This window comes from Schistocerca americana, chromosome 1, assembly GCF_021461395.2.
Source record: "Schistocerca americana isolate TAMUIC-IGC-003095 chromosome 1, iqSchAmer2.1, whole genome shotgun sequence".
In the NCBI taxonomy this organism is placed as follows: domain Eukaryota; kingdom Metazoa; phylum Arthropoda; class Insecta; order Orthoptera; family Acrididae; genus Schistocerca; species Schistocerca americana.
In genome coordinates, this window is record NC_060119.1 from 1,091,885,683 (window position 1) to 1,091,908,355 (window position 22,673).

The 22,673-nt window shown below is 43.0% G+C and overlaps 1 pseudogene; it reads left to right on the plus strand.

Moving 5' to 3' along the window:
- The first annotated feature begins 3,528 nt into the window (after nt 1–3,528).
- LOC124554867 lies at nt 3,529–3,647 on the plus strand (annotated as a pseudogene).
- Nucleotides 3,648–22,673: the final 19,026 nt, after the last annotated feature.

Here is a 22,673-nt window from a genome sequence, read left to right on the forward strand (position 1 = left end):
AGTGAACATAGAGCTCAACGCTTCAAAACTGAATGGGCTACCGCCACCTGAAGATGCAGATCTGACTTCGATTGATCGTTTCTCTTCCTTGTTGCCGCTGGCAGCTCCAGGTTTAAACTTATCGATTTGCTCACATAATTGCGTCATTGTGGACTGATCGACAGGCAGCTTAAAAGGAAATCCTAGTTGAGCTGAACGTTTGCTCTCAGATGAAGAGGACTCTCCGAATTTGATACCTTTGCACATCTCCTTTACGCTCGACATGTCTCCAGTGAACATAGAGCTCAACGCTTCAAAACTGAATGGGTTTTCTGCTCGCTCTGCAACTGTGTGTTCTAAGTGTCCCTCTTGCTCAGGTGAAAGTGATAGTAATGTTGATGGTAGAGCCATGCACTGGCTGCATTGCAGTGCCTCCAACAGCAATAGTGTCAGTACAATAATCTTCATTTCCGTTGAGATCTGAAAAAATTGAAAAATTTGTTGTATTTATAGTCTTTGTAGTTGGTTGTTTTATTTTTTGTGTTTTTGAAATATTTTGCTGGTAAAAGTTCATGCTTTTTATAAGAAAATTCAACTTGTAACCAAGTTAAAATCTTTAATTCTGAAAGGAAGATTGAAAGCTAAGTTTAATTTTACCACCCGACGTCTATGTAGCACTATAGATCTCTTTAATTACTCAGCTGAAGGAATATACTGTCGATCAATAGCGAACAACCTGAGGGGGAAGTATTTTTATCCAGCTCGGATTTATTCTAAAATGTGTGTTAAAAAAAAAAAACACTGTACCACTGAGTGCATCACGCTCCTGTAGGGGACAATTCGCATTTTTAACATTTCAGTCCCACGTTTACTTGTTAACTACTATCCATCTTGTGGTATATGGCGTAGAGTACTTCGTCTACTAACATAGAGGTCTGCCTGTAAGAGGTCAATAGCGGTTAGGTAGTGTTTCATAACTACGAAAAGAGATTCCAGCATATACATCTATTATGTCAGTGTAACGTTTATTGGAAACTATGTCTGATTGCAACTTCGCATTACACGCTGAAATGAACATTTGGATGTATTCCCTACTGAATTTGATTTGCATTAGTTGAAAGAACAGTTGTTGCAAAACGGCTATTTTGATAAGTGGTAATTCATTTCACATCATAAAATGCTATTTTAATTTAATTTTCGCTCATAGAAATGGAGAAGTTGTGGATGCGTCAGGGTTTGTCCTGTCAGAAAGAAGAAATAAATACGTCGAGGTGTGCCGGCGAATCGAAGTGGAGAGAAATGAAATTAATGGCACCACTTGAATAACAGAAGAGAGCGGTTGAGAACACATCCTGCGGCCTCTAGGAATTGTCAGTTTACTAATGGAGAAAAGCGTGGGGGAGAAATTGTGAACGAGTCCACCACTCGACTACGGTAAACAGATTCAAAAGGATGTAGGTCGCGCTAGCAGATGAAGAGGCTTGCACAGAATACACTAGTGGAGAGAGCTGCGTTAAACCAGTCCTGGGACTAAAGACCACAACAACAACAGACTATCAGTTAGTACTGATCATGCCATTTCATGTGAATTTTACACTTCATTCATGTTTCTATGAGCTATAAGTAATACCTCAAGAAAATAGTGTGAAGAAGGAAGGAAGCCTAAGATGTAAGGCGAAGTCATTAGACAGGGAGCAGAAGTTCTGATTGGGGAAGCTCGAGAAAGGAAATCGGCCTAGACATTTCGGCAGTCACTTTAAACGATTTAAGTAAATCAAGATAAATTTAAATGTGGAAGGCTCGATCGTCATCCTCCCAAATAAGAATCCAGTGTCTTACCACTAAGACACTTCACTCGGCCAAAAGCTGTAAACACCAATAGCGTCCGGATACCATGAAAGAAGCTGTTTAGGAAATGTTAACCTGCGATGGGTGAATATATCTAAATAAAGCTTTGAAAATACGTTGATTGACTGTTCCGCCGATTCTTGGTAGAATATTTTGTACATTATGAATGAAACACACACAAGACTGGTGTAATATTCTACAACATTTATTATTTGTTACAAGAACCTTTTCCGGCTGTTGCGCGATCATCAGGTACAAAGGTAAGAATGTGGCGGAATAAAATTTTGTTGGATAAAAGATGTTAAACTAGAGCATCTAAAAAGTATCTCCATTTCCAAAGATAAAAATGTTAACTTTAGAATTGGGAATAAAACAAGAGGTATTATTTCAGTGTAAAATCTGTGTAAGATTATTTTACTAAGATAAGTTATAGATAAATTACAACAGTTGTACGTATAAGAAAATAACGGAATAATAAACTTTTGTACATATTCCAAATATGTGGTTGAACAAAACAATCTTTTCTTTAGTAGATCCTAAATTACAAACGGATAAGATATAATAGTGATATTAATCACGTGAGTAAAGCAGCTGTGATTATACGAAAAAAAATCCACAACCAGAGAAATTATAGTAGCTGAAATAATGGAAAATGGAGCATCTGAGTCAGAGGGTAGTTTACTACATGGTTTGTAGGATTGTGACTAGTATCTGCAGTTAGAAGTGGTGAGTAAGGGAACTGTATCTGGTCATTCAGTACTAAGCTCGGGTTGATGGAAATGTGTTTATTAATTTCCATTTTTTTTTCAAGATAGTTCATCTTGCTTCCTTTATGCATGTGATATAATACTTCATGATCTACCTTGTAACTTTGACAATAGATGCACTGTGTTAAATCTTTGATCCAACAAAATTTCACTGCACTACATACTTATCTTTATTCCTGATGATGGCCTAACAGCCGAAAATCGGTTCGTGTAACAAGTAATAAATACTGTGGAATATTACACAAGTGTTGTGCGTGTTTCATTCATAACACTGAAAATACTTTAATTTATAGATTTTCTGATACAAGGCGGGGGTAAGAAATTAAATTTACATTAATGGTCTTAACGAGTTACACGACGACAGACTATTTCTCATGAAAAAAAGCTACAACGCAAATTTTTATAAGTAATTAAGAAGATAAAGAAGGGAATAGGTTTGTTACATTATACAGATGTCGCAGATGCACCGTATCCTTACTCGGAGTTCATAAAGGGTTTGACGGTGGACTTCCCTTGGACCAACGTGCATAGTTGTCTTGACAGCTTCGTACGCAACGTGTTGACACTGGAATCTGCAGCACAATTGCGTCTTACTGCACCGAGCGAGGTGGCACAGTGGTCAGCACACTGAACTCGCACTCGGGAGAACGACGATTCAACCCCTGCGTCAGGCCATCCTGATTTTAGTTTCCCGTGATTTCCCTAAACCGCTCCGGCCAAACGCCGGGATGGTTCCTTTGAAAGGGCACTACCGACTTCCTTTCCATCCTTCCCTAATCCGATGAGACCGATGACCTCGCTGTTTGGTCCCCTCCCCAAACAGCCCAAGCCAACCTATCGTACTGCTAGGAATGGCGAGTTTTCATTACTGCTAGCAGTGTCCAGATACCTGGGTACCTGGATAACTGTTTATGTTACGTTGTGTTTACATGAAGCTAACTACCTTGCCCCAGTGGTAGTACCGGTTCCCTTCAGATCACCGAAGTTAAGCGCTGTCGGGCTTGGCTAGCAGTTGGATGGGTCACCGTCCGGACCGACCGAGTGCTGTTGGCAAGCGTGGTGCACCCAGCCTTTGTGAGACCAATTGAGGAGCTGCTTGACTGAGAAGTAGCGGCAGCGGTCACGAAAACTGACAACGGCCGGAAGAGCTGTGTGCTGACCACCGCTTCTGCATCCGGTGACGCCTAAGGGTTGAGGATGACACGGCGACCGTCGGTACCGTTGGGCCTTCAAGGCCTGTTTCGGATGGTGTTTTTGTGGTGGTGGTGGTGGTGGTTAGTGTGTAACGTCCCGTCGACAACGAGGTCATTAGAGACGGAGCGCAAGCTCGGGTTAGGGAAGGATTGGGAAGGAAATCGGCCGTGCCCTTTCAAAGGAACCATCTCGGCATTCGCCTGAAACGATTTAGGGAAATCACGATGGTGTTTTTGTGTTTACATGAAAGTTTCTGATGATGTCAACAGGATCATGATGGCTGATTACACTCTAACCGAGAGACACACATCTCGTTTATGGAGAGGCATAATACAATAGTCGAGCGGCAAGGTGTGTGTTCGTGGAATTATTTCCAGAGAGAAATTTATGAAATCACGTCACACTGCAAAAACTCGATGGCGGTTCCCGTGATACGTGATCCTTAGAACAGATCCACAGGGAACTGGTAAGACCTGGCACTGTGCGAACTATTCAGCTGGAGGAACTTGGGTTATAGCGAACTGAGGATAAACCCAACACCACCACACGATTCATAGCCAAAGAAATAAATACTTACAACGTCAGTGCGTGCAACGTCCTGCACGTAAGGGGCACGTATCATTTCAAGAATTAGAGGGTAGAAGAGCTATCGGCTGTTGATTTTCCCCTGCGCGTTGACTTATGCCAATGGTATATACGATACGTCAAATTGTACAATCTCTGACATCTAAATGTGTGTGTTGTTTACTGACGAAGCTGCCTTTACAAGAGAAGGAATATCCAGCAGCCACAATAGCCATGTCCGGGAGTTGCAAGATCCTAAGTAACTCGTGTTCTCCACCAACGACAGAAATTTTCCATCCGACTGGACCCCTTCTTCTGCCTAACACTCTCAGTAGAAAAAATTAACATAACTTGACCCGCGTAGTACTACCAGAACTGTTGGAGACCATCCCGCTAGCAGTGAACTGTTCCGGTTCCAGCAAGATGGAGCCCCATCACACTTTGCTCTTGATATTAGAGAACATTTAGACAATTTTCCCCCAGATTCTTGGATTGGCAGGAATAGGTCTGTACAGTGATCACCACGTTCTCCAGACCTCACTTGTATGGATGCCGTTTTTGGGCGAGACATGAAGCGTTTGGTGTGCGAGCTACAGGCAGACACTAAAGAAGAGTTGGCTAGCCGTTTGGGTGAAGCTACACTAAAGAAGAGTTGGCTAGCCGTTTGGGTGAAGCTGCAGCCATTATTCATGAAACATCTACTTGTTTTGAGCATGCTGGACAGTCATTAGCACGCAGATACCAGTTGTGCATTAACGAAAACGGACTGCATTTCCAGCAACATCTTTAAAACAGTCTTCATTACACGGCAGTCTGATCACCATCTCTGAACGCCCCTAGCCTCAAAACGTTCATGGATCCGTGGCAGGGAAATGGTACACTACGACATTTTTGTCACAAGAAAAGTATTTCTCTCCTATAAACACTCCAAGATTTGGTGCACTTAGTTTCTTACGCCCTATATAAATTTTCACCTTTAAAAATCTGTAGTTATAACGAAATCAGTGTTGTGACTATACAAAAAAATAGAACGGGTACACTGATATTATGAGCTTCAGCTTATTTTATTTTCTCATTGGTCTTTCAATATGTTGGTCTTGCGTAGCGCTCAAATCTTTGTAAGAATGCAGACAAATAGACGCAATACTTTGAGCTGGTTTTGAAACTTTTGTTTTGATCTTCTACAGAAATATGGCTGATCCAGTGTAACAGACTACCTAGATCTAAGGCTTTGGCTCTCATCCAGTTTAGAATAAGATCACTGGGTAGGACAGAAAGATGACTCGGGCGTAAATGGCGGCGTTAATTGTCCGTGCCATTTTTCGAAGACGCCATTCCGGCGTTCGCTTTAATCGATTTGAGAAACCGAATGGGCCTTTAAATAAACTACGCTAATTCGTAGCTAGTGCATCACAGATGAGAAATAATCCGTCTGCATAGATAACAGCATATGATACACTAGGTCTTATAAGTTACGCTCTCTCAAGAATTTCTACGCCTGAGATTGCTGTAAAAAGACTTAAGTGTAAATGAATTCATTTCCTTAATCCAAATGTTTTACCAGATTTGGTTTTTCTTCCTTGAAATATGAAAGTAAAGTAAACCAATCTAAAAGTGCTGTTACGGAGAGGGTTGGAGCAAAGAAGTTTCTGCGTTATGTCAGTCCATTACCGTATTTCGATGAGAGGAGATGCATTCCATACGCAAGTTTCCCGTATTATATTAGAAATATCAGTAGTGCCATCAATTTATCTGTCGGTGTCATAGATAAACGTCAGAGCAAAACAGCCCATACACTGATCTAAAAATAAAAGTGGAGAGAGGGTGAATGAGACAGTGACAGAGGGAGAGAGAGAGAGAGAGAGAGAGAGAGAGAGAAGCTAGTCAGTGGCGAATATCTGGGGACGATGAATTACTGACTTCTAGCCTTTACAAAATATGTTTGGAATATAAAAGAGAATGAGCTTCGGGAGGAGGGAGCCTGGAACACACCATATGGGGAACAACCCTTGTCAGGGAGTCATCTAGAAAACTTTGGAAATACAGACGAAGACAACAAGAAGACCCGCAGCAGTGAGCAAGATTTGTGTCTTTTTTTTTTCTAAAGGAACCCATACGGAGTACTGCAATTCGTCAACCAAAATTTGTGTATATGAAGTATTTGGCAATGCTTTTTGGTTTCGTTGAATTCTGGGGTGCGTTAAGCATTATTGTTAGGTTTAGTGAAATGTATGAATCGTTGCTTATTAATAATAACAAACCATTTGGGGCCTGTATTGACAGGCATCCCCCTTAGCCTTAATGCTAGAAACACCTGCCTGTGTAAGGGTATTCTTTTCACATGAACTTAGTGCTGCGAGGGAAGTGGAAGAAAAGCAATAACTTAATGCTGTCTTTTATCGTGTAATATTCTCTCAGAGTTAATTCGTCCCTATTAATCTGGATGACAACACTATGTTAAACTCCATTCTTCCTTTCTTCCTACGGGCTTAATTCTATGAGGTCCTCTATCGAAAATAATGAAGTGAATCTTCACGTTTTTTTTTACGCTGTACTTTGTCCGTTATACTCACAATTTGACTAAAAGGCCTCTGCCGTAGGAGACGAAAACATTCAGTTGGAAATGGGAAAGAATTTGATTTTTATGAAGTATAAAAAATATTAATCGCGTTATTGTGAAACCTACAACTTGCTTTAAGTTACCATCTTTATGAAGTCACATTATTAGAAATTAGCTGCACGTTTTTTGCAGTGACACAATTCTAGTCTGTTGAGTAATGTTGGCAAATTGTTGCATACTGAAGCTACAAATTGTTGCATAGTGAAGCTAGAAACTTCTTCTATTACAGATAAGGAAAACGAGCTTCTGTAAAATGCAACTGGGCTATGGAGAGAGTTGTAATACGTGTCAGGGAAATTAGAATCGGTGAACACAAGACTAACATCCGTTTACAAATGAAACGAGTTAAACGAACAGTAAGTTTCATCAGAATGCCAGTTGGCTATCACATCATTCGAGACACAAAACAGTTGGTGAGGGAAACGTAAACTGTGAATTTATTGTTCATAGAAATATGTTTTGCATCTAATAGTGTCCCGTTATAAATTTAAGTTATATAGATACGTAGTGCAACAATATGTACTGGAGGTAAAAATAGTAAACTGTAAATATGAGGAAGTGACTGGTGTAAACAGCTATGTTGGTCTACGACGACTTACCAGTAGTCAATCGTGGTACAGTCTTCGACAGCTGAGCTACCACTGACCATCCGCCGAGCCCCCTACAGCTTAAATACGCTTCTGAAAAATTCGTGCGCCATATCTTGGCCCGCCCACCGGAAAACATCGACCTGTTCTTATCATCGTGCATAGGCACCTTCTGGCTAATAGCACGAGCAAAAGTCACCGCGCAACTTTCTACCATATTTTGTGGGGCTTTCATAAAACTTGCGGCAGTCCCAGTCTGCATGTGTCACCAGCGCGATAAATGTACGCAGAGGACCCACTTCGCGTACAGCGAAACTTATTTACTTGTTACGAACGTCAGGGCGTAGTGTGATACTGTAGTTCAAGCGAACTAGAGGTGATCATTTGAGGTCAACACAACAGAAATTTCCCTAAATCGTTTTGCAATTTTTTTCCCTGATGTTCACATCACATCGGCAGCCTGATGTACGTGTTGATTGGATTTTTAAGCTGATGAAAATATTTATAGAGATTTGTATTTGACTCTTCGAGATAAGGATTTCTGTGTTTAACTAGTGGGTCGCAACACTCTGGTTAAATGGATCTTTTATGACGTCAATGTGACATCAAGAATATCAACAGAAGCTATTAGTTGCCAACGAGATACTGTCAGTTCATACACAGATGAAACATCTGGCAAATAATATACAACATGGGAAAGGCAATCAGGCAACAGTCGTTCGTTTGCTTCCACAGTGTGGTTCCTTGTTACAAAATGATTCACCAGAATGAATACTGCAGCGGCATAAGCTCAGTAATTAAATATCCATTCAAATTAAAGTCGTATGTCTGTATGCAAATGAAACCAAATACTTGCTTTCACCGTGGTATGTAATTTTTTATACAAAGTCACTCTTTCTATTACTGTGTTACATACTTATCAGAAAATCCTATTTCTAGACCGAGAAAGTAAGCTGATATGTATATACTAAGATGGTATCTGCTCTTTCGGACATGTCCGAAAGAACAGATACCATCGGTGACAATGCAGCTCGTTAGAATGAAATTACAATGAAATGAACATCCTTAGCTGCTTACAGGTGTTGACATATGTCAACGGGGACAGATGAAACTGTAGTGCGGGACACTACGTTGAGAATGTAGGTTTCGCGGGAGGCGTGCCAGAGACAAATCTCTGCAATCGCGCTATCCTCTGTGTCCTCGGTCGCTCAGATGCCGGCACGGTAGCTCAGCGTGTTCGGTCAGAGAGCCGGTTGGCCTCTGTAATAAAAAACTGAGTGGAAGGATCATCAAACGAACCTGAAGCGATGTCATCGTGATGTCATCGTGACGTCCGCAACGACCAAACACAACGATCAACAACGAACAAAATGGGGGTGGGGGGGATGGATAGAGCATCTGCCATGTAAGCAGGAGATCCCGGGTTCGAGTCCCGGTCGGGACACACATTTTCATCTGTCCCCGTTGACGTATGTAATCGCCTGTAAGCAGCTAAGGATGTTCATTTCATTGTAAGCTGATATGTATTACCGAAGAGATTGGAATTACGTGTTGCGACTGAAGAATTTTATGATGAAGTAGATTACGTCTCAGAGAGCACCGTGATCAGTTTAAGGTAAGAAATTCAATCCTTCGAGGTCACTACTACGCCATGCAGTATCTTGGTCATTTACAGTGAAGTGCCAAAGAAACTGGTCTAGCCATGCGTATTCAGATATACAGGGTTATTACAAATGATTGAAGCGATTTCACAGCTCTACAATAACTTTATTATTTGAGATATTTTCACAATGCTTTGCACACACATACAAAAACTCAAAAAAGTTTTTTTAGGCATTCACAAATGTCCGATATGTGCCCCTTTAGTGATTCGGCAGACATCAAGTCGATAATCAAGTTCCTCCCACACTCGGCGCAGCATGTCCCCATCAATGAGTTCGAAAGCATCGTTGATGCGAGCTCGCAGTTCTGGCACGTTTCTTGGTAGAGGAGGTTTAAACACTGAATCTTTCACATAACCCCACAGAAAGAAATCGCATGGGGTCAAGTCGGGAGAGCGTGGAGGCCATGACATGAATTGCTGATCATGATCTCCACCACGACCGATCCATCGGTTTTCCAATCTCCTGTTTAAGAAATGCCGAACATCATGATGGAAGATGTTGAAAGATGAAGTCGGCGCTGTCGGTCTCCAGTTGTGGCATGAGCCAATTTTCCAGCATGTCCAGATACACGTGTTCTGTAACGTTTTTTTCGCAGAAAAAAAGGGGCCGTAAACTTTAAACCGCGAGATTGCACAAAACACATTAACTTTTGGTGAATTGCGAATTTGCTGCACGAATGCGTGAGGATTCTCTACCGCCCAGATTCGCACATTGTGTCTGTTCTCTTCACCATTAAGAAAAAATGTTGCTTCATCACTAAAACAAGTTTCGCACTGAACGCATCCTCTTCCATGAGCTGTTGCAACCACTCCGAAAATTCAAAGCGTTAGACTTTGTCATCGGGTGTCAGGGCTTGTAGCAATTGTAAACGGTAAGGCTTCTGCTTTAGCCTTTTCCGTAAGATTTTCCAAACCGTCGGCTGTGGTACGTTTAGCTACCTGCTTGCTTTATTCGTCGAATTCCGCGGGCTACGCGTGAAACTTGCCCGCACGCGTTCAACCGTTTCTTCGCTCACTGCAGGCCGACCCGTTGATTCCCCCTTACAGAGGCATCCAGAAGCTTTAAACTGCGCATACCATCGCCGAATGGAGTTATCAGTTGGTGGATCTTTGTTGAACTTCGTCCTGAAGTGTCGTTGCACTGTTATGACTGACTGATGTGAGTGCATTTCAAGCACGACATACGATTTCTCGGCTCCTGTCGCCAGTTTGTTTCACTGCGCTCTCGAGCGCTCTGGCGGCAGAAACCTGAAGTGCGGCTTCAGCCGAACAAAACTTTATGAGTTTTTCTACGTATCTGTAGTGTGTCGTGACCATATGTCAATGAATGGAGCTACAGTGAATTTATGAAATCGCTTCAATCATTTGTAATAGCACTGTATGTATGTAAACAGGCAGAATATGGCACTGCGGTTGGCAACGCCTATATAATACAAAGAGTGTCTGGCGCTGTTATTAAATCGGTTGCTGCTGCTGCAATGGCAGGTTATTAAATTTTGAGTTTGAACGTGGTGTTATAGTTGGCTCACAAGGGATGGGACGCAGCGTCTCCGAGGTAGCGATGAAGTGGGGATTTTCCCATTTCACGAGTATACCGCGAATATCAGGAATCCGAAAAAACGTCGTATCTCTAACATCGCTGCAGTGGGAAAACGATCCTGCAAAATCGTGGCCAAAGACGATTGAAGAGAATCGTTCAACGTGACAGAAGTGCAACTCTTCCGCAAATTGCTGCAGATTTCAATGCTGGGCCATCAACAAGTGTCAGCGTGCGAACCATTCAACGAAACATCATCGATACTGGCTTTCGGAGTCGAAGGCACACTCTTATACCCTTGATGACTGCACGACACAAAGCATTACGCCTCGCCTGGGGCCGTTGACACCGACATTGGACTGTTGATGACTGGAAATATGTTGCCGATCGGACGAGTTTCGTTACAAATTGTATCGAGCGGATGGACGTGTACGGGTATTGAGACAACCTCATGAATCCATGGACCCAGCATGTCAGCAGGGGACTGTTCAAGCTGCTGGAGGCTCTCTAATCTGTAATGGTGTGTGGCGTATACAGTTGGAGTGATATGGAACCCGTGATACGTCTAGATACGACTGTGACAGGTGACACATGCGTAAGCATCCTGTTTGATCACCTGCGTCCAATCGTGTCCACTGTGCATTCCGGCGGACTTGGGCAATTCCAGCAGGACAATGCGACACCCTGCATCTCCAGAATCGCTATAGAGTGGCTCCAGGAACACTCTTCTGAGTTGAGACAGCTCCTCTGGCCACCGAACTCCTCAGGCATGAACGTCATTAAGGATATCTGAGATGCCTTGCAAATCCATTCCCTCGTACTCTTACGGAATCATGGACAGCTCTGCAGGATTCATGGTGTCAATTCCCTCCTTCGCTAGTTCAGACATTAGTCGAGTCCACGCCACGTCGTGTTGCGGCACTTTTGCGTTCTGCGTGCTCGCGGGGGCCCTACACGATATAAGGCAGTTGTATCAGTTTCTTTGGCTCTTCAGTGTATCATAGTTAAGCAACCAAAAAAGCATGCCAAATTCAGAAGAACGCAAAATCCCGAAGACTGGCTAAGTTTCACGGAAGCTCGAAATTTAATGCGGGCGTCAATGAGAGATGCTTTTAATAGTTTCCACAATGAAATATTTTCTCAAAATGTGGTAGAAACCCAAAGAGATTCTGGTCGTGTATAAAGTACAGCAGTGGCAAAAAACAGTCAATACCGTCACTGCGCGATAGCGATGGAAATGTTACCGATGATGGTGCCACAAAAGTGGAGTAACTAAATAGTTTTCCGTAACTCATTCACGAAAGAAGATGAAGTAAATACTCCAGAATTCGAAACCAGAACAGCCGTTAGCATGAGTGACATAGAAGTAGATATCTTAGATGTTGCGGAATAACTCAAATCACTTAAGAAAGGCAAGTCTTCCGGTGCAGATGGTATACCAATCAGGTTCCTTTCAGAGTATGCAGACACAATAGCGCCTTTCTTAGCGATCATATACAACCGCTCACTTGACGAAAGGTCTGTTCCTAAAGACTGGAAAGTAGCACAGGTCACACCAATATTAAAGAAAGGAAATAGGAGTAACCCATTGAATTACAGACCCATATCACTGACCCCAATTTCAAATGGTTCAAATGGCTCTGAGCACTATGGGACTAAACATCTGAGTTCATCAGTCCCCTAGAACTTAGAACTACTTAAACCTAACCAAGCTAAGGACATCACACACGTCCATGCCCGAGGCAGGATTCGAACCTGCGACCGTAGCGGTCGCGCGGTTCCAGACTGTAGCGCCTAGAACCGCTCGGACACTTCGGCCGGCGACCTCAATTTGCAGTAGAATTTTGGAGCGTATACTGTACTCGAACATTATGAATCACCTTGAAATAAAAAATGACTTATTGATACATAACCAACACGGATTCAGAAAATATCGTTCTTGTGAAATACATTTATTCCCATGAAGTAATGAGTGCTTTCGACAAGGGATCTCAGATCGATTCCATATTCCTAGATTTCCAGAAGGCTTTTGATATCGTTCCTCACAAGCGACTATTAATCAGATTGCGTGCTAATGGAGTATCGTGTCAGTTGTGTGACTGGATTCATGATTTCTTCTCAGAGAGGTGACAGTTCGTATTGATAGACGGTAAATCATCGAAGAGAAGTGATATCTGGCGTTCCGCAAGGTAGTGTCATAGGCCCTCTGCTGTTCCTGATTTACATAAATGATATAGGTTATAATCTGAGCAGAGCCCCCTTAGATTTTTTGCAGATGATGATGTAACGTACCGTCTAGTAAAATCATCAGACGATCAATTCCAATTACAAAATGATCTAGAGAGAGTTTCTGTATGGTGCGAAAAGTGGCAATTGGCACCAAAGAAAGAAAAGTGCCAAGTCATCCACATGGGTACTAAAAGAATTCCGATAAATTTTGGGTATATAGTAAATCGCACAAATCTAAGGGCTGTCAATTCGACTAAATACTTGGGAATTACAATTACGAGAAACTTAAATTGGAAAGACCACATAGATAATATTGTGGAGAAGGCGAAAGAAAGACTGCGCTTTATATGTAGAACACTTAGAAGATGCGACAAACGCACTAAAGAGACAACCTACATTACACTTGTCCGTCCCCTACCGGAATATTGCTGCGGGGTGTGGGATCCTTACCAGGTAAGATTGACGGAGGACATCGAAAAGGTGCAAAGAATGTCAGCCCGTTTCGTGTTATCGGGCAATAGGGGCGAGAGTGTCACTGATATGATACGCTAGTTGGGGTGGCAGCCACTGAAACAAAGGCGGTTTTCTCTGCGACGAGATCTATTTACGAAATTTCAATCACCAACTTTCTCTTCCGAATTTTGTTGACACCCACCTACGTAGGGAGAAATGACCATCATAATGAAATAAGAGTAATCAGAGCTCGAACGGAAAGATTTAGGTGTTCCTTTTTCCCACGCGCCATTCGAGAGTAGAATGGTAGAGAAGCAGTATGAAAATGGTTCGATGAATCCTCTGCCATGCACTTAAGTGTGAATTGTAGAGTAAAGCCGGCCGAAGTGGCCGAGCGGCTCCAGGCGCTTCAGTCTGGACCGCGCGACCGCTACGGTCGCAGGTTCGAATCCTGCCTCGGGCATGGATTTGTGTGATGTCTTTAGGTTAGTTAGGTTTAAGTAGTTCTAAGTTCTAGGGGACTGACGAACTCAGATGTTAAGTCCCATAGTGCTCAGAGCCAATTGCAGAGTAACCATGTAGATGTAGATGTAGAGGTATAGACTATCTGATCAGAAGTATCTGGACACCAATACGTAATGCGGATTGGCCATTAGATGGCACGAGAGGCGGACCAGCCAGTATAAAAGGAGGCGGGGAATATTGTCAGTAGAGAAGCAGTTAAAGGAGAGGAGGTCGATCAGGAGAACTCAGTTACATCCAACTTGGACTTTTCTTTGGATGTCATCCGAATAACTAATCCATCAGTGACATCTGAACCCTTTTAAAGCTGCCCAAGTCGATTCTTGGTGATACGATCGTTAAGTGGAGACGCGAAGAAACAACTACAGCCAAACCAAGACCAGGTAGCCCACTTGTGCTTGTCGACAGGGACCATCTAGCATTGCGGAAGGTGGCTGTAAAAACAGTGAAACAGCTGTGAGTTCCAAAGTGCTACGGGCAGTCTAATTAGCACAGTGAACATGAGTGGGAAGCTGCAAAGAATGGAGTGCGGTGGCGGAGCAGCTCCACGTGAGCTACACTTGTGTGCAGTCAGTGATAAGCGACACTTGAGGTAGTGTAAAGAGGGATGCCACTGGACAGTAGATTGCTGGAGACGAGTTAACTGCAGTGGTCAATCACGCTGCACTTCGTGGAAGTCCGACGGAGGGGTTTGGGTTTTGGCGAATGCTCGGAGAACGTTACCTGCCATGATGTGTAACGTGAACAGCAACCTGCGGTTGTTTGCTGGTGATGGTGTGGTGTATGGTAAGTGATACGCCCGCTAAACCCGCAGGGTAGAACAGGTGATTAGGATTGTAGAAAGGGCCAAATAAGGTGGCGGTCAGTTTCACTCCAAAATTGTAATTTATTGTAATTTAATAACACATTTAAACCTAAACGGCGCATAGCCGAACCTTTACAACTACGAGTTTCAAAATCCAGGTCTTTCATAGCTGAAAGCCTCCAAACAAGAAATCTTAAAAATCAACAACATTAATTTTAAGTGACTGAAGAGATGCAGTTAAAATTGCAAATAAAATAATTGGAATATATATGTATATATCACAGCTAGGCTGAAAGCCTCAAGGCAAAAGTGGATAGAACAAAGATAAACAAGGAGCAATACCAACGGCTGAAGGCCACAATTAAATTTCAAAATTTTAAAATATATTACCATAAACTTTTATGGCAGAAGGATAAGACTTTAAGTGCCTGAAGGGCCACAGTTGATTTTCGAAAAATTCAAAAAAATAGCTGAAACCTTTAAGTTTCAAGTGTCCGAAAGCAGACTAAATGAAAAGGCAACGCAACGACAATAGCTAAATTGAAGAATAAGGTTTCAAGCGGCTGAAGGCCCACAATTGATTTACCAAAAATTCAAAATACATTAAACCTTTAAGTTTAAAATGGCTGACAGCGCACTAAATGAAAAGATAGCACAACAACAGTAATTTTCAGCAAAATATTTACTTGGCAGAATTCAAACTTACTTGTACGGGCTGAAGGCCCGTGATTTACATCAAACACTATAATTTTTTTTTCTTTAAAGCATTGGCTATAATAGATTACCAACAGACCATTAAACACCCATGAAAAGGACAGTATAGACAACGGCACTCAGACACCTCCAGGGAGGCGGAAGGGGGGGGGGGGGAGTTGCCCTCGAAACATTAACGTTCACTTAGGTGAGACAGTGGGGCCCAACTACACTTGATCCGTCGGAACCCAACCAAGAGACAGTCACGGACCGACCGACCAAACGGCATGCTAGCCACCAATCGGTACATGAAAACTCAAAGACCAAACTGTTACGGACGTGATTATCCACAATGAAATATGTATTAAGCTATCAAAGCTACACACGGTGTTGGACTGTTACAACAGGCGAGGAAAGGACACTCCCTGAAATTACGTTAGTAGCCAGGGCAGGTAATCAGAACACTATCGGCCACAAGGCAGAAAATTCCGCTGGTGCACCTGAATTGTAGTGAACCACTACAGTTAATTCCACCGCACAGCGGCTCGATTTCACCACTACAAACACTTGGTGTTGCTCACCGGGAAAGCTCCCCAATAGCGAACCACCGAAACGAATGACACAATTTGAACGGACGTGGCTTGGGTACTTAAGACACCACTCAACTTTGACGTCCTGGATCGGTGAGCCACGAATGTCGTAGCGATAGGACAGCTTCACACACGCTCCGACACTGCGCAGGGACCGTCATCAGACCCAGCCGTCTGCGCCGCACGGAGATATCCCCCCTGGTCCGCACCAATCGACCGACTACCCGCACACCCCCTAGCCGCAAACTATATCCACAAGACTAAAGATGGTACACGGTGCAAATATCGATACACAAATCTGCTGCCACACGTGGAAGGAGGAAGAACCACGACACAGCCGCAACAATGGCGGGAAACCAAACACAGATAGACAGCCAAGTTCAAGGAAACCCATAGTTCGGAGTGAGCACGGCTCAGTAAGGTGTCGAAGTTCAGTGACTGTATGAAGATACAAGACGACTTAGCCAAATCTCTAGTTGGTGTGATGAATGTTAGCTGCCTCTAAACGTGAAAAAATGTAAGGTAATGCGGATCAGTAGGAAGAACAAACCTTTAATGTTCGGTTGCAGTATCACTAGTATCCTGCCTGACACAATCAAGTCGTTTAAATATCTGGGCGAAACGTTGCAAAGCGATACGAAACGGAACGAGAAGGTGTGAACTGTGGTAAGGAAAGTGAATGGTCGAATTCGGTTTATTGGGATAATTTTATGGAAAAGTGGTTCACTGGTAAAGAATAGAGCATATAGGACGCTGGTGCGACCTATTCTTGAGTACTTCTCGAGAGTTTGGGATCTGTACCAGGTCGGATTGAAGGAAGACTTCGAAGCAATTCAGAGGCGGGCTGCCAGATTTATTACCGGTAGGTTCGAACAACATGTAAGTGTTACGGAGATGCTTCTGGAACTCAAATGTGGATCCCTGGAGGAAAGGCGACACTACTGAGAAAATTTAGAGAACCGAACCGACATTTGAAGCTGACTGCCGGACGATTCTGTTGCTGCCAACATACATTGCGCGTAGGATCATCAAGATAAGATTCGAGAAATGAGGGCTCATACGGAGACAAACAGATAGTCGTTTTTCCCTCGCTGTATTTGCGAGTGGGACAGGAAAGGAAATGACTAGTAGTGGTACAGGTTTTCCTCCGCCACGCACCGTACGTTGACTTTAGGAGTACCTTGGTAGATTTAGATGTAGAGCAGTGAAGTGCGGAGGAGATGCAGTTACGGTATCGGGCTGTTTTTTCGCGGTGGTTGTGTGGTTCCCTTATTGTTCTTATGAATGCGGACGGATATGAATACATTTTACAGCATTCTGTACCGCATACAGTAACGGTACAGTTCGGGTCCGACAATCGTTCGTATCAGCATGACAATGCACCCAGTCTTAACGCAGTGTGTGAGGCTGCGATTTATGGACACTAACATTCCCAAAATGGATTGGCCTCCACAGAGTCCCGACCTCAACATAATGGAACACCTTTGGAATGAGTTAAGTGTGTCGACTCCGTTCCAGATCCCAGGGTTCAACATCCTAGGCACGCAGACACCTTATTGAAAGCGTTCGCAATAAAGTTCAAGCCGTCATAAAGGTGAAAGGTGTACACATTCCATATGACTGTCCACCACTAGGTGTCTCCGTACCTTTGATCAGATGGTGTGTGATTGATTTGTCTCTTCTTATCCTAAGCCTTTCCCTTGGATTTCTTCGTCACATTTTGGCATAGTGTTAGCACAAGGACTCCTATTCGGGAGGACAACGGTTCACACTCACGTCCGGACATGCAGATATAGGTTTTCCGTGATTTCCCTAAATCTCACCAGGCAAATTCCGGGACGGTTCCAGGGTTCCTTTGAAAGCACATTGGAGATTTCCTTCCCGATCCTTGACACCATCCGAATTTGTGCTCCGTCTCTAATGACCTAGATGTCGACGGGGCGTTAAACCCAATCTTCCTTCCTTCCTTTGCTACGTACTCTATACGATGGATCGTAATTATGCATTTTGCTAAAAAAAAAAACTCTTAGAAGTAAGTTATCTCCAGAAAAAAACCGAGCAAGCTGTAATGCGAAAGGCAGAGTTTTTTAAATAACTCTTGGACTCACTGATACTAAGAGAATCTTTTTTTCTTTATCAAAACTGAGATCAGCGAACGTAAAAAAGTTTACTGATAGTCAGAATTAGTCATTTACGTAATTAATCATTGAGAGTTTCGTCCTTTACGTCACATCGTCCAGTGATGTACAGATTTTGTTCCCGTTCGATTACTTGATTTACGATCTGTGCGTGTAAAAAGTCAGCAGTCATAAACTAATTGAATTTTTCTGAAATTTCTCTCCAGTTGGTTCTCATAGTAGACCGTCTGCCAATGTAAAGGAAACCTTGTTTCTTGAAACAGTCTTACCCAACTGTCGACATTACTTTCGAGCGCTACTTTTTTTTACGTATACTTCAGTTGAACAGGATCCACAGCCTCCACAAACTGAGTGATAGCATTCCCTGCTTCACTGGGTGCCATTGAATGGATTCAAATAGCCGTTTTTTATTTTGTCACTACTGTCCAGTCTCGACGGTAAATCCGTATTAAAAAATCCCTTCACAGCCGAAACTGCATAATAATTACAACAAATAATCAGATATTTGAATGCACCTAATGACGCCCAAAGTCGCAGTAAATATTGTCATTCAGACAATATTACGTGTATTAAAAACACCAGCGGCCGTTTATAGCTTACCAGAAGTTTGTTTTTTCCTGAAATCTGTGACACAAATAGTCTCGGTTTTATTGATAACTTGTAATTGTTTCTTTAGAACCACTTGTTAATTTCAAAACCTGTGCTAAATATATACCCTAAGGTTTATAGAAATTGAGCAGTCAAGAAAAAACGGGGCCGATGAAACTATATTCGCAGGTTGTTTTACAACAGGACGCCAGCAATCATGAAGTTTACAAGGTCCTTTAGATAATAAAATTACAATGCTTTGTCTAAGCGGCTGGTGAAATTTAAGTCAATATTTTGCACATTACGACAGGAAATTTGTAATTCTGCAGTTTTATATGTCTTTCCCGTCACGTTTCTTGAGAAGCAGAGAAATTACGATTTCAGTTTTGATGAATTCTCTCCTTTCACAATATCCTGTTAACAATTTTGCAAGTGAATTTTGTATTACGAGGGTGTTGCGCTATTTGCAGTCTGCTATGTAACTGTTGCCAGGCGTCTTCAGTGTCTACCAGGAATGGAGACACGTACCTGGCGACAAACAAAAAAATTAATTACGTATCTTGATTTTTTCTAGCTATTACTTAAAATTTTGTGACTACCCTTCGTAATCTTTCTTCGGCTTTCACTGTTTCTAATGCAACGTCATCTGCAAGTGTCTTTCCTTTATTTATATGGTTTCCTACGCATTTACAATGTATTACGTCAGAAAATCAACAGAGACGTTGGAGCCCATACGGACGTTTGCAGCCTCTCGTTCTCCCCTCGCTCTATTCCAGAATTTTTCCGGTGAGATACTCATGTTTCGTCGCTTGTGACAATGATGGACAAAAAATTGTCACGATCAGCCTCGCAAATTGCAACCAACTGCCCGCAGACGCTCCTTCGTTGCTCTTTATGATCTTCTGTAAAGCCAGCGAAGAACCCAGCTGGCACACACCATGAGTACTACAACTGGTGGGCGAATGTGTAAGCACTACGAACAGAGACTTCCAGCAGAGCTGCAAGGTATTTGATTGTAATCTGTCAATCACGTCGAACGAGAGTGTCGGCACGTTCCAACACTGCAGAAGTCGCAGCGGTGTGCGGCTGACCGACACGCGGGAGATCGGACTGGTTTGCGCTACTTTGTCCTGATGATGACAGACGTTTCATCCACCAACTCACCGTGTTTTTGTTCACTGCCAGATCTCCGTTGACATTCTGCAAGCGCCTTTGAATATCTGGGTTTCTCTGGTTTTCCGCCAAAAGAAACTCAGTGACAGCTCGCTGCTTGGAATGCATCTCCGTTACAAACACCATTTTGAAACCTAGTTGTAGCGTCGCCACCTATCGGAACTTAATGAAACTAAAGGAGCTAAAGCGAGAATATTCGACAATGTCCCACATCGAGGTCGCTATTTTTCAGCCCCAGCTGGCCGAAAAGAAAAATGTGCTGAATTACTTTCTGAATGCCCCTCGTATTAATTTGAATTAATTTGAGTTTTACCACCGACCACCGTTGATATATTTTACCAGTCCACGCGAGAAAAGTTTGCAGATGCCAACACCGTGGCTGATGAAATAGTCTGTATTACTTTACTCTCTGATCAAGACTGTCGATATATTGTCCATGTCGCTCTAATGACAACGGAAGCAGTGCAATAATTGATTCCCTTTGAATTCTGAACTTTCCGGTTCCCACATTTCTGGTGTCTGCCTCGTGTTTATATCTCTTGTTCTGTGATTTGCATAAGGTTAATATTCAGCTACGTGGGGTGTTATTCTACATCTGAAATCGATTCGCAGTTGCTGGTGACATAATTACAGCGAATTTAAAATCAAATTGTTGTTCACTTCCGAGAAGGGTACACGCATCAATTTCCAAGTGAGAAACGTGGAAAAAATGAACATGAGACGTTTTGTAAAGAGGATAAGTAAGTAAAATACGTAGCCTACAGTAAAAGTCACACTACTGGCCATTAAAATTGCTACACCAAGAAGAAATGCACATGATAAACGGGTATTCATTGGACAAATATATTATACTAGAACTGACATGTGATTACATTTTCACGCAATTTGGGTGCATAGAACCTGAGAAATCAGTACCCAGAACAACCACCTCTGGCCGTATTAACGGCCCTGATACGCCTGGGCATTTAGTCAAACAGAGCTTGGATGGCGTGTACAGGTACAGCTTCCCATGTAGCTTCAACAGGATACCACAGTTCATCAAGAGTAGTGACTGGCGTATTGTGACGAGCCAGTTGCTCAGCCACCATTGACCAGACGTTCTCAATTGGTGAGAGATCTGGAGAATGTGCTGGCCAGGGCAGCAGTCGAACATTTTCTGTATGCAGAAAGGCCCGTACAGGACCTGCAACTTGCGGTCGTGCATTATCCTGCTGAAATGTAGGGTTTCGCAGGGATCGAATGAAGGGTAGAGCCACGGGTCGTAACACATCTGAATTGTAACGTCCACCATTCAAAGTGTCGTCAGTGCGAACAAGAGGTGACCGAGACATGTAACCAAATGACACCCTATACCATCACGCCGGGTGATACGCCAGTATGGCGATGACGAATACACGCTTCCAATGTGCGTTCACCGCGATGTCGCCGAATTCGGATGCGACTATCATGATGCTGTAAACAGAACCTGGATACATCCGAAAAAATGACGTTTTGCCATTCGTGCACCCAGGTTTGTCGTTGAGTACACCATCGCAGGCGCTCCTGTCTGTGATGCAGCGTCAAGAGTAACCGCAGCCATGGTCTCCGAGCTGATAGTCCATGCTACTGCAAACGTCGTCGAACTGTTCGTGCTGATGGTTGTTGTCTTGCAAACGTGCCCATCTGTTGACCCAGGGATCGAGACGTGGCTCCACGATCCGTTACAGTTCTGCAGATAAGATGCCTGTCATCTCGACTGCCAGTGATATGATGCCCTACACGAGGCATCACAAAAACGTTTCACCAAGCAACGCCGGTGAACTGCTGTTTGTGTATGAGAAATCGGTTGGAAACTTTCCTCATGTCAGCACGTTGTAGTTGTCGCCACCGGCGCCAACCTTGTGTGAATGCTCTGAAAAGCTAATCATTTGCATAACACAGCATCTTCTTCCTGTCGGTTAAATTTCGCGTCTGTAGCACGTCATCTTCGTGGTGTAGGAATTTTAATGGCTAGTAGTGTATTTGCATATCTATTGAAATTAGCAAGTAACTATTAATTACGAGAGTTTTCTGTTAAAATCAGCGTAAAAACAATTTAACAGTATTGGAAACACAACGTTGAGGCTAACCGCCAAGGTAAACTGCTTGGGCCCTGTGATTCTTGTATCTCGCCGTTTTCGTGCGCCTTTCCGGTTCCTGTTCGGACTACTATTTGGTTCAAATGGCTCTGAGCACTATTGGACTCAACTGCTGAGGTCATTAGTCCCCTAGAACTTAGAACTAGTTAAACCGAACTAACCTAAGGACATCACAAACATCCATGCTCGAGGCAGGATTCGAACCTGCGACCGTAGCGGTCTTGCGGTTCCAGACTGCAGCGCCTTTAATCGCACGGCCACTTCGGCCGGCGGACTACTATTTGCATTACTGTTAAATAACTGAGCAAACTGAAATAGACCGAAGACAAACCTAAAGATACTGTTGTGTTGATAGTGTATCTGTCCTATATACTTAACAGAGGTGCAGCCTAATAAAAAATTGGGTGAATGCGGCAGATGATGGTTGAAGTGATCTCTGTAGCAAATATCTACTAATACCAGTATTGCTGGCCTCTGTTTTGATCACAGCCGAAGTAGATTCTTCCTACACGTCGGCCAGGGGCCTGAAGATGCCCTAGTAAAACGCTGAAAGTGGTTGACAAATAAAATAAGGTTGAAAATTGGCGGTTGAAGGGTATTTAATTT